The sequence below is a fragment of the Heloderma suspectum genome, chromosome 2 (genome assembly GCF_057233095.1).
Source record: "Heloderma suspectum isolate Gila_16-S chromosome 2, 16-S_ref, whole genome shotgun sequence".
Lineage (NCBI taxonomy): Eukaryota > Metazoa > Chordata > Lepidosauria > Squamata > Helodermatidae > Heloderma > Heloderma suspectum.
The window spans coordinates 289,275,302-289,288,101 of record NC_139459.1 but is presented as its reverse complement, the minus strand read 5'-3'; the positions used below and the strand labels follow the sequence as shown (position 1 = coordinate 289,288,101).

Here is a 12,800-nt window from a genome sequence, read left to right as displayed (position 1 = left end):
TGGAGATCTGCTTTGTTTGGTCGATTGCTATTTGTTAATGTCTATCTTTTATTTGTATGAGATGATATGGAAGTCTTGATTCTTTCTAGATGTTTGCAGTTTTGATATAAAGAGTCTGATTTTTGCAATGTGCTGTGTTTGTACTGTCAATGAGATCTCCTTGGGCTTGGGAAGCTAAGGTTGTAAAATCTGGGAGAAGAACTTGGGCTGATGAGCTGGGCTGGGAAGATTTAGGGAGGTTTATGTAGCCTATATGCCGGTCAGGGCCACAGTAACTCCAGGTACAGAAGCATACAGTTGAAAGGTAATTGAATCCATCCCCTGCTGTGAGGCATGGTTATCTTTCCAGCAGTCTCCCCCTGCCCCTATCAGGTTATGCAGTTTAGTCCACAGTGTGTCAGAAGCAGAATGGACTAGCATTGTTGTAAGGTGAAACCAGAGGAAGCCAAATATGAACAAAGAAGGAGCAGTTTTCCTCCTCCTCCTCCCATTTCTGTATAGAGCTAGTAAAGAAGAGAAGATAGAGCTCCAAGCAAAAAAGAGTGCTACCTTACCAAACATTAAAAAAAATTCTATTCATGTATTCCCTTCTGTTAAATCATACTTTATATAAGAAGGTCTTAACATTATACACACTGATTTTCTACTGGCAGTATTTACTGGGAATTGGGTGAGTAATGCAAATCTGTATAAGTAAACCATGAAGTAGGGGTGTTAAACTGTCTAACCCATAAAACATTAAAAGTAGAGAATATATAATGCATAATCTAAATTGAGCCATAATTAAAATATAGATATTCTGATGAGCATAGTGGAGAATAAGATAGTAGGTATGACATTTCAGGGCAGGAGAAGTTGTAGCTATATTGAATTCTGTACATCTTGATACCCATTGTGACTCTGATGCAGAAGTGTTTGAAATTTGCAGCCAATAATATAGTGCATGAAGATTAGCTAAGGAGTGGTCCCCCAATCTAAGTATTTTAGAGAGGCACGCAAACATACCTGTTTTAGATATGGGAAGAACTGCATTGTACACATCTCTGGAAACTTATATTCCCTGATACACTAGTTAACTTTCCTTTGTTCTATTTGTACATATCTTGAAACATGGATATACACTTAAAAAAGTAATATGGGAAGCAGAACTCTATGGCTGGATCCAGGCAGTTGTTCAGCACCTCAGCAGTACACTGTAGCTACACTCCAGACAGAAACAGGAGTACATTGTTGCTTGGGAGGTATTAAATTGTTTGAGGAGTCCAAAGCTTCTGCTTAACCAGTAGAGTGAAAGAAGAAAGGGCAGGGAACTCCATAAGCTACTGAAACTCTCAGTGCCTATTTATGAACTGCATCAGCCTTGCCCCTCAGGGAAGGGTGTACACAGTTACACTGTGCTATTTGGAGTCATTTGGAATTAACTAATTCATGGAAATGGCTATCCTATTGTTCCATACCCGTAGTCAGTTACGACAACGAAGAATCTTGAGACATTTTTAAGACTGACACATGTATTATGCCATAAGTTTTTATGGCCAGAGCTCACTTCCTGAGATACATCTGTGTTAAGTGACCTTAACACCTCATGTAATCCAGTGCTGCATTTCTCCCCACTCTGAAGGAACTGTTACATTATTATGTGGGATTCTATATACTTTGGCAGTAGCAGAACAGAAACATCTCTGAGATTTTATAAAACATTTTGACCTGTAGGGTTTCCTCTTTACTGTCTCTTTTACAGTTGAACAGGTAAGACGTGCAAGCAGCTAAATAAACTGACTCTGTACTGTCACTGCAGTGGCCTAGTTGTCTGAAAATATTCTTAGATATTTGTTTTGACTTGAGGCTACAGAAATTTTTAACCTATTGCCTATGCCAGTGTTCCCCAACATGGTGCTTTCCAGATGTTTTGGAGTATAACTTCCATCTGCACCAGTCAGCATGGCCAGTAGTCAGGGACGATGGGACTTATTTTGAAGGCACTATATTACTTAAGGCTGGCCAGTGCACATTTCAGTGGATGTACAGAATCCAGTGAGCAAAGACTCAGTAGATATACAAGCATTTCTATCCCCATTCATATGTTACATGCACGCAGTCAAGGAGCACCAGGGCCACAGTGCTTCCTCCACCCCTGACATCCACATGGACATCTGCAGAGGGAAAGCCTATATGCATAAATTTCCCTCCATGCAACCTGGAGGGTGGGGCAAGTTGTATTGTCCCTTTATTGCATGGAGCCCCATTCACATGTAGAGCATGGAAAGGGGGCTTCTGTCTGTACCTGAAAGAGACTGAATTCTTCTTTCCTTGCTGGCAAACTTCTGTAGCTTCCATTAGTACTGCCACTTTTCCCCTTAAGGCAATTATATCTTTCCATTAGAGCAATTTCACAATGCAAACCCAAGTTTGCCACTGGATACCACTTAACAGGGAGGCAGTAAATCATTGCTCCATGATGAGTGAACCAGTATGAAACATGTGCTTGTTGCAGTCAAACCTTATATTTTTAGGTGTGTATTTAAAACATCTCAACATGTATTCTGTATTATAATCTAAAAGTGTAGTCTGTATTATAATCTGCATTGTGTCCCTTATAATCTGTGTGTTGGATACAGACAGTCCTGCTTAGAGTAGACCCACTGAAATCAATAGAACTTAAGTTAGTCATGACTAACCTACATGTCATTGATTTCAGTGGATCTACTCTAAGCATGACTAAGTCTGGATTCAGTCCAGTATCTAGTAAACTTTTATAATCCCCTTCTTTGCTTGCTGCCAAGTATTCTAAAAAGTCAAAAGTATTGTTTTGAACCAAGTAATTGGTGAGTTAATATTTAAACAGGCTTTCTTTATGTTATTAAAATGCACTGTTGACATACTCTGTAAACAGTAGGGAAAGTGTCCTAATTAAGCCCACTGGTAAATTCTTTTGAAAATTTTACTTTGGCACAGGAAATCATTGTTTTAGTGGAAAGGAGTTCATGCTGCCGACTTGGCAAGAAGAATGTTGTTACTTCTGTAAATAACTTTACATCAAATAATTGAGTTAGGTTGATTTGAGATGGGGACATCTACCTCCAGTATATATGAAACATAAAACAGATCTCCATAGGTCTTTTGTTTCTCGTTTTTGCCACGTGTTAAGAACCACTTGTCAAGCCACAGTTTTATATGCAAACTAAGGATCAAAATGGAACATTTATAAAGGCAAATGAAATGGAATACATGGAAAATCTGAGAAATTGTCTGACAGGACAATCCTATGCATGTCTACTTAAAAATAAGTCCCATTGAGTTCAGTGGGACTTACTTTCAGATAAGTGTGTATAGGATTTCATCCTATGTTATTTTCATAAGATATCCAGCAGTATCCTATAGTATCCTTCCACCAGTGGAATGGGCACTAGTGGCAGATCATATTCTTCCTTCTCTCATGCAGCCCCTCCCCATGTACCTCCCATATCTGCTCCAGAGGGTTGGAAGACCACCTGGAGCAGATTTGGGGAGTGTACAGGGGCTGCAGGAGGGTGAAGGGGAACTCCTGTTGCATGAGCGGAAGTCCACTCATGTAACGTTGGATTCAGCCCAATAATCTTACTGTCTAGTTAGTAAGACACATTCTTACTGTAAACTAGATTTTTTAAAAACTAAGGTATGGCATTTGCTATGCCAAATATCTACTGGGATTAGAGCACAGGCAGTTTCTCCACATTAATATTTAGTACAACAGACAATGCTGTTCATTATAAGTTATATTTAAAACATTGCCTGTCAGGACAAATATATTTGATGTACTACAGAACTTAGCATTAGCTTATAGCCAAACCATACCCTGTACTATTTCAGGTGCAAAAAAAATGATTTAAAAAACCTAATACGATGTAAGGTATCTCAATTATATTAAAATAACCAATTATGTAACAATCCTTAGGATTGTATGCAATATCACAATCTAGTGGCTAAATGCTAATTACAGAGGATTGAAACCAGCTGCACTAACAAACGGGGGAGGCAGTTTTCACTGATTCCCCCCCCCCAATCTATTCCAGAGGGTTGGGGGATCCTTTAGAACAGTGTGAAAGATGGCATGGGGGGGCGGTGCCGAGTGAAGGGGAAAACAGCAAAAATTATATTCTCTCCTGTTCCGTTAGTAGAGTCCTTTGTTGGATGAAAAGCCCTTCCGTAAGCAGAAGATTTATTCTGTTCCCAGAGGAGACCCATTGGACAGAGCCAGAACATGGCAGTATGTGGTACTTATTTTCATAACAGAGCTTACACTGAGGGGTTTTAATATGGAGAGTATTACAAACTGTTAAAGGCAGATTTGAAAAGCATTACTGTTTACCACTACCACTAGCATGGTGCACACAACCTGGTCACTAAAGAACTCTGCCAGCAAGGGAATGCTGGTTTTCTTGTGGAGAAGCATGGGAAAGCCTTGTGTTCGTTAGTAACCTCAAATCATTGCTCTGCACAAAAACTGAATCCATAGAAGGAAACAGGAAACCTGACCAATGAGTTTGTAAGTAGTTCAGCATCTACTGAGCATTCATACTTATCCCTTTGGAATGGATTCATTTTAAACTCTTATTGTGTTTCATAAAAAATCATACAAGATAACAGACAAAATTGCATTCGTTTCCAAGGCACGATGGTAAATAAACTTCTAGAAATGTTAATTGTATAACAGTGCAAGTTCAAACAGTTTTTAAAAGCAGATACTTCCTTTTTCTTGGAGGGGAATTAACTAACTTCATCTGTTCAAAACATCAAAGATGATGCACTTTATACTGCTTTCATGGTTTTATGAAATTTTGTTAGGCAGTGAATTGTTTTGTTTTCTCTTTTTAAATCTTGTTTTACTTCATGGTAAGAATGTAATCTGTTTGAGTTGTGAATGCCTGGAAACATGATTATATAAAAACATAATTCAGTCTGCAGTCCTGTATGCACTTACCTGGAGTGACATCCACTGAATTCAATAGGACTTATTTCTGAATAGACATACATAGGATTGCACCAAAAATTCCATAAAGAGGGATAGTATCATTCTTTTTCTCTCATACCAAAATAAAAATATTCTATGATATGCCAGTTCAAAAGGTACAATCTTTTATTTCCTTTCCTGTTCATAGTATCAAAGTATTTTAACTGTAGTGTATAGTCTTCTAATATTTACTTTAAAACACTGAACATTAGTTAATTAGGTTACATTATTAATGATAAAAGCATGTTGCTAAATTAGAATGTTGATATGTTGCTGAAAAGTTAAAAAAAAAATCATACCTTGCAAGTTTGTCAAGTGCTCCTAAAAACAATATTCCACCTGAGAAATTTATTTCCAGTTCAGAACTCAGATTCAAGCCTGTAAAATTAACAGTAAATAATAAAAAGTTTTTAAAAATCACTTTAAAGTTCCTGTTCCTCCTGGCACTCTGGGTGATACTTGAATAAACTGCTTCTGTGGATTAGTCTATCTGAGTACTGAAGAGTGATGTTAAGAAAACTTGTTACTACTCATGTGTTTTTCATCACTGCCTGTATCTCAGCCAAAACTTCTAGCCTAACTCTAGATGCCTAAGCAAAAGATGTGGTTAAATTTGAAGCTTAATATGGCACAAAGCCAATGCAAGTCCCGTATGGTTCATTCAAGTCCATTTCTGATATGCAAGTACACACCTCATAAAATGTACTCAGCAGCATTCCATTTCTTACATAAATGAAGAAGTGTGCATCTATCTACAGCCCCCCCCCCCCAAAAAAAGTTGATAACTTGTTCAAAATAAAGATGCTCTTTAAGGGACTAGCAATAGAGCCAAAAGGGGAAGGATATGTAAAAAAGAAAACTATGTGCTGGGTCTCAAGATAATCTTGTATTTATTTTAAAAGCTGTGGCTCTCAAGCAGGGAGTGAATGCCCACTGGGATGCATAGTGAGTTGTCAGACATGCCCTCCCTCCAAAATGTGCCTAATTAAAAGTTATGCACTAAATGTGGTCCCTTGTCTAACCTAATGAGGCAGGCAGCAGTGATGTGGGGCAGAAATTTTTTCGAAGTGGAAAATTTCCAGTGCTTTATTTTTCCACAAAACTGTTTTGTAAATTCATTAGAAACAATGAATATATGCCAATTGCAAATACAATATTTGGCAAGCTTGGCAGTTTCAAAGTTCTAATTAATGTTTTTCAGGTGATTATCCCTAGTACGTATGTGAGAGAATATGTATATGTCGTTGAAATACATATATGTCACAGTGTTAAATGGAACTAATAAGTAGTGATAGCAAAACTGAAGATGCCCCAACAAGCGTAATGGAAGAGAGTTGAACTGTGTTGAAATAGATGAGCAGTTGTCAACATATCATGCAGAATTCTTTGGATTGCTAAAATTAATTAGTGCAGCCTTCCCCAACCTGACACCCTCCAGATGTGTTGGACTATAATTCCTAGCATCATCCTCCAGATGTGCTAGACCACAACTGAGCATCATCCTCCAGATGTGCTAGACTACAGTCTCCAGCATCACCCTCCATATGTGCTGGACCATAACTTGAAGCACCATCCTCCAGATGTGCTGGTCTACAACTTCCAGCATTGCCAACCAGCCATGCTGACCGAAGGATGCTGGGAGTTGTAGTCCAACATATCTGTGGGGTGCTAGGTTGTGGAAGGCTAAGTTAGCATATCAAGACTTTTCATACTTTTGTTTCTTACATTTAAAGAACGTAAGGGACGTACATGCTATTGTCTTTAAATTTTTGCTAGTATTCCCAAAAAAGTCTACACAATGTAACATTTCAATCACATTAAATGTGCTTTAATTTTTCTCCTCCAATATTTCAGGTCAAATACTTGTGTGCACTGGGAAGAAAAAAAAATTAACAAGGGGTACTTTTTTTTAGCTTTGTTGTTTATTTTAGTTGTATTTAGTAAATATGCTGAATTAGAGCAATCTCTAGTTACTTCCCAATGCAAACTGAAAATTTTCTGATGCAAATGACCCTATGCATATTAGCCTAACTTGCACAGGAAAATTTACTGGAAACCCCACATCACTGTGAGGCAGAGGGATGAAAAGACCACCACGACATTTATACAGACATTTTTAGCCAACGGAAAGAAGTCAGGATACCCTATTGAACTGGATTGTTTGATGAGGTCAACATGTCATGATCTCCATCAGATGTTTTTGAAAACATACTATCCACGATCGTAAGAATTGGTCAACCAATTCTGTACACTCAACAGGGGCTTTCAGTTTATGTTTCTAGAGTATTACTCCCCACTCCCCCACTCCATGGCAAAACTTTTTAAACTTGAAAAACTTCCAAAAGCAGATTGTGATACTGTTTAAAGAAAAAACCCCTCAAGAATCCCACTCAGTGTTTCCAAAGATAACGTCATGCTTTTTCATGGGTCTGGTGAGGGGCTGGTCGAGGGCTCCAGGACACTAAGACAGAGGATAGAGGGAAATGCAGACATGGACAGAGGAAAATGAAGGGTGATGCCTTTCAGATACATGCACACTGGGAGTACAGTGCAACATTTTGTTACAGGGATGGTTGTTTGAGATTTTTGTTCAGTCCGCAACCTGATCTGCATATCCTGGACTAATTAATATGTAGACCAGAATGCAGTTATCCTTCGGATTTTGCACTTCTGCAAATTTTGCAATGCAGTTCTTTGCTTAAATAAAGTACCAAAATGCATATCTTAGGATAAAATACATGGAGAAATCTGTACTTTGAGAGAAAATATATTAAAAATCATATTTAAATAAACATGTTTGTGGTTTATTTACCCCCCCCCCCTTCAGATTAAGGAAAAAATGGCAGAATGAACGAACATATGTAAAACAGATGACATAGCTTGATTTGTCCATCTCTAGTTGAAGGGTCTGTTTTATAAGTTCAGGATCGCAGACCTTTAACTGAAACATCCCATTATAGTTTGTCACTGTTATATATAACAGTGCAAATTTTCAGCATCAGGTTTCATTACACAGCTGATTATCTGTTTTATGAACAGGTGTTTTGTTTGATAACTTAATTCACATCTCCCTAAATAGCAGTCTGAACAACCTATGCCATAAATCCTTCTAATGGAAGAGACTGACAATAAAGAGTTTTAGCTTTGAAGTGTGCATTGTAAAATTAGTAACTGCACTTATTAAAGTATTTTATATGTAATTTCAGAAAATGAGTTAAACTGGCACAGTATTTTTCTTTGTTTTTGGTAATAAATGTTTAATAAGGAGTCTTCTTCAGTTCTAAGTTTAAAGCTATCATATATTTAGTGTGTAACTTTAAAAAGAATCCTTGGTCAGTTTGACACAGTAAGTATAAAATACGGTCATGTTTTTAAAATAAAAATTATCAGAGGTCACAATGGTTTCTCATAATTTGAATAGTCTTAAAGGGTTATTTTCATGTAAAGAGCAGACAGGGAAGACACAATCCTAGTGTCAAGCAATAACTGGACTAATAACCATGGACAAATGTCCTTGTGTATGCTAAGCCTATATTAACAACAACACCTGCTGCTACAACGGACTTGATTCTACTTGGATAAACATAATATTTAAGCTAATCCAAATGTTATTTTCTACTTAGTCCAGAACAGTAACAGTGCTTTAAAATATTTGAAATATTTGGTTTATAAAGCTGGGAACAAACATTGGGCCCACACACTCTGGCTTAATGTCCTGGTTAGTTAAGACATTACACCAGAATTCCCTTTTCAAATGTAATGGAGGTACTCTATTTTAAAACAAGTCAGGATCTCTGTGCCAAAAAAGGAACATGAGGGGCAAGGTAGGGGAGCAGAATACAGACCCAGTGCTCATACCTGGCAACTCATGGTTCATGAAGCCTGCAACATTATGTCCAAACCAGGCCTTTCTGTAATAGAAATACCATTGGATTATGCAATAATAAATTGTCAATAGATAGCAGTCATATTTGGGATGCCTGTCAACACTGCGGTATAATTAGCACTGTTGCACACCTTTAAACCCCTCAAGTATATTTTTGCCTCTTTTCTTTAAACACTCAGATAACATTTGCATTCCATTTTTAAAAGGATACTTCAGTATGAACATCTTACAAGACATTTTTCACTGATAATTTTCCATTGTTTTGTGATTGTAGTACAACTTTAAAGTACAAACTCTGTTTTTGGAGACGGGCCAAGATGTTTTAATATATGACATAGTCTTCTAATGATATATTTTGGCTTTAGTTCAGTCTGCCTTCTTTCAAATAGCAGCACATCGTTTGTTCTGCTTGGTTATGGAAAATTCATTATTTCAGTTCTGCAGTTATTTTTCATCTTTCAACATTTGTAGACTGACAAAAGTGAATTTATTTATGTAAATATTTACATAACCACAAATCATGCACAGAAGCTTTACTATCCTTTTATCCATAAATGCATTCAAATATACTTAAACCTGTTTCAGAAGATTTGGCTCATAACTATAACTTTTTCATCTGTGTTTGCACCATAAATTCAATGCTTTTAAAAAACATTGGAATATTGAAGTAAGTTGAAATAAGTTCAATGCTTTTAAAAACCATTGGAATATTGAAGTAAGTTGAAATATCTTGGTATGTTGTGTTAGATAACTAGAAGTCCAACCACATCATATTGTTTTCTAGACTCTTGCATCCAGATGATAAATACAGTTACTTGGAATTTTAACTTGTTTCTGAAAGCAAGCTTTGCTGCTCTAGCTTGTCTGGTGTACACTCATAAGGGTTCTGGCCATAATTCAATGCTGTCTGGATGCAAGGTGTGTTCTTCTGCTGCAGCTTAGTTGTGCTTGATGCTACACCATGATTGGCTTCTGGGCTAGGTGTAATCCTACCTACCAGCCTGTCTAACTGTGCACGATTGTTTTTTGGTTAACCCTACTGTTTTGAAGAACAACATTTCACCATTATAAAGCAAACTCTTCCAGTGATGAGGCAGCTAATATGCCCCTTCTCTATATTTCATATCTGTACTTCCATCTCGCAGGCCTTGGGTGGCAGGCCTCTACTTGCTTATAGACAGCCCCTCAATCTAAAACAGCTACTCACTAGTAACCACAGCCCACATAACAAGGGTACAAACATATAGAGCAGACCCTGCAACAATCTCAGATACCAGCTCTATCTCAATATCTACTCTGGGAACACTATCACAGGACCTAATAATGTTGCCCAGAGCATAAGGAGCGCATTCACTTGTTCATCTTTCACTGTGATATATTCCATCTTCTGACAGCAATGCCCTTCTGCATTCTACATAAGGTAAACATGCAGTCTGTACAAAAAAGAATAAATGGATGCAACTCTTACATCAGAAATGGCAGTATTCACTGGGAGAACACTTCAGCCTCCCAGGACACTATTTCAGATCTTAGTGGCCATTGTAGTCCAAAGGAACTTCACAGAGAAATTAGAGAGAGATTGCTGAGTTAGAATTAAATCAGTTGATGAATTCTATCAGCAGAGGCTTGAACCGGATTAATTGATTTTTATTATACCAAGACCATGGTTTGTTTTAGGGTTATTTGACGGTTATCTAACCCTCAAGCAACCCCTTTTGCATGCGTTTGCATGATACAACAACCCAAGTGCCATGCAAAAATGGTGGCTGTGGGCACCTGGCACAACTTAACAGCCCCCATGGGTAAATAAGCCACCGTGGGTTGTCGTGATGTGCGAACAGGCCATAAATGTTAAATGGCTTACCTAGTGCCAGGATGTTTGTTATCAGCAACAGCTGCACTGTAAATGACCACTGTTAATAATGTGTTTGTCACCACCAGTACTTTATGCATTGAATTTCCTTCTGACCTCACTATTATCATTATTCCCCCAGATGTACTGTGCAAAAAACCTGAAACTCTCCATAATACTCCATGCATCTTACACAGCGGAAGAAAGCTTATGCCGGAATAAAGTTGCCACAAGACTCTTTGTTGTTTGTACAGCCCCAGTAACCAATACAACATATGTAATCATATGCTGGATGAGACCAAGTGTCCATTTAGACACTCACAATGATGATAACTGCACATACCCATTGTTTGCACCCATCATAAGAGCTGTACTGCCTCTGGATATTGAGGTTCTGGTTAGCTATTATGGTTAATAGATTTATGGAGCTGTTTTCCATGATTTAGAATGTAAAAAGAGCCCTTCTGAATCAAACCAAAGGTCTGGCATCCAGCCAGTGACCAGCTAGTTGCCTCCAGGAAGCCCACAGTGTGTAATCCTTCTTTAAAAAAAAAAAAATCCATGTAAACCAATAGCCACCACTGAATTTTGTAATAAAAACTGCATGACCATTATTACAAAGATGTTATAACACCTCCTGGCAGTGGCCCAGTCTACACAGAGGTGCTTTCTGGGGTGATTCAGTTTAAAAATGGACTTTCATCATTTCGGATTTGCTCCTTCCATGGTACACGTTGCCAGCTAATGCATCGTATACCTGGGGAAAAATCCACTGTCGCTGGGCAAACGTCAGCAGGAGAAACTGCATTATTTCATGCATATGTGGGCAGAGTTCCGTGACCGACTAACACGACATCAACAAGTTTCCTTCCTTTTTCTTTTCTTTTTTCACATTCATTAAGGTTGGTGCAAAAGAATGGAGTTTTGTTTTTTTTTAAAGCCATCCCAAAGGAATGTGCTGACTTTCTCAGGAGTAGGCAGGTACGTATTAACAAACAAAAAACTGATGGTTAGCAGAGGGTGAAGCCAGCAGGAAGGGTTAACTCTTTCCATTCCTGTTGGGTCCACTCTTAGTTGACACAACTTCCTGTTCCTCCTCACAGTGTTGAAGCCACTCCTACTCCCCCCTGAGTAGTACCACAAGTTTAGGACACATTGATTCCCAAAATGCACGGAAGTCCGGAACGGGAAAACCATGTTTTTTATGGGAAGAAAACCCAGGACTAATACAGATTGGGGGTAACATCATGTGCCACACCCATGTGTGAAGCACAGTAGCACTGCAGTAAATTCTGCGTGTACATTTGCATAATACTTTGCTGGCAACAGCAACCCTTGGGCATAATCCTGTTGACTTTATAGCATCTTGCTTGGAGGTTATAAATTCTTAGTTTTGTAAGAAATGTATTCTAATAGGGAAAATATGATGTAATTTCAAATATTCCTTATCTTCTGGGAAAGTTTGAAAACTTTCTCTGCAGTAACTTTAGCAAGGTAAAAGCTTTTTTTAAATGTCAAGCTAAAGATAACTCTCATGACTTGTTGAAGGCCTCTGTGTAGGTCTCATATATGAGGATAGGAAAGTAACCATGTTCCAGTGGCTTCTTAATGAGAAACCATCTGTTCTACTAATGCCACTGATCAAGAGCTCGAGTAGAAGTCTGTCCAAGGGTGAATGAGAATTTGTGTTGCTATTTTGAGATGTGGCTTCATTATATGGAATTATGCTGAAATCAGGCTTTTTCTTTTAGTTCTTCATACAGTTTTTACTGCACTGCCCTTTCCCATAGCAGACTCCCTCAAATGGCTGTTCTGTGATTTTAAAACACTGAATATAAAAGTTAAGTGTAAAGTATCTTCTTGTCCACAGAAGTGGACAAGAAGTTACAGTTCTACCAAATACTCACAAGCCAGTCATGACTTGTGAGATTTACAAAGAACCAGATGGAGAAAACATATTGGTGCTGCTCTGTGAACTGTTGCACAAGTACTTGTAATGCCTGCCATGCCACAATATATTGACAGTTGAATTACAGTATGAGAAAAATGGTAGATAAGGAAAATAGAGAGTG

The 12,800-nt window shown here is 38.0% G+C and overlaps 1 protein-coding gene across 7 annotated transcripts in view; it reads left to right on the top strand.

Moving 5' to 3' along the window:
- Positions 1 to 12,800, top strand: part of CENPP (centromere protein P) — a 272,212-nt gene that overhangs the window by 129,990 nt on the left and 129,422 nt on the right. The window lies entirely within an intron of this gene.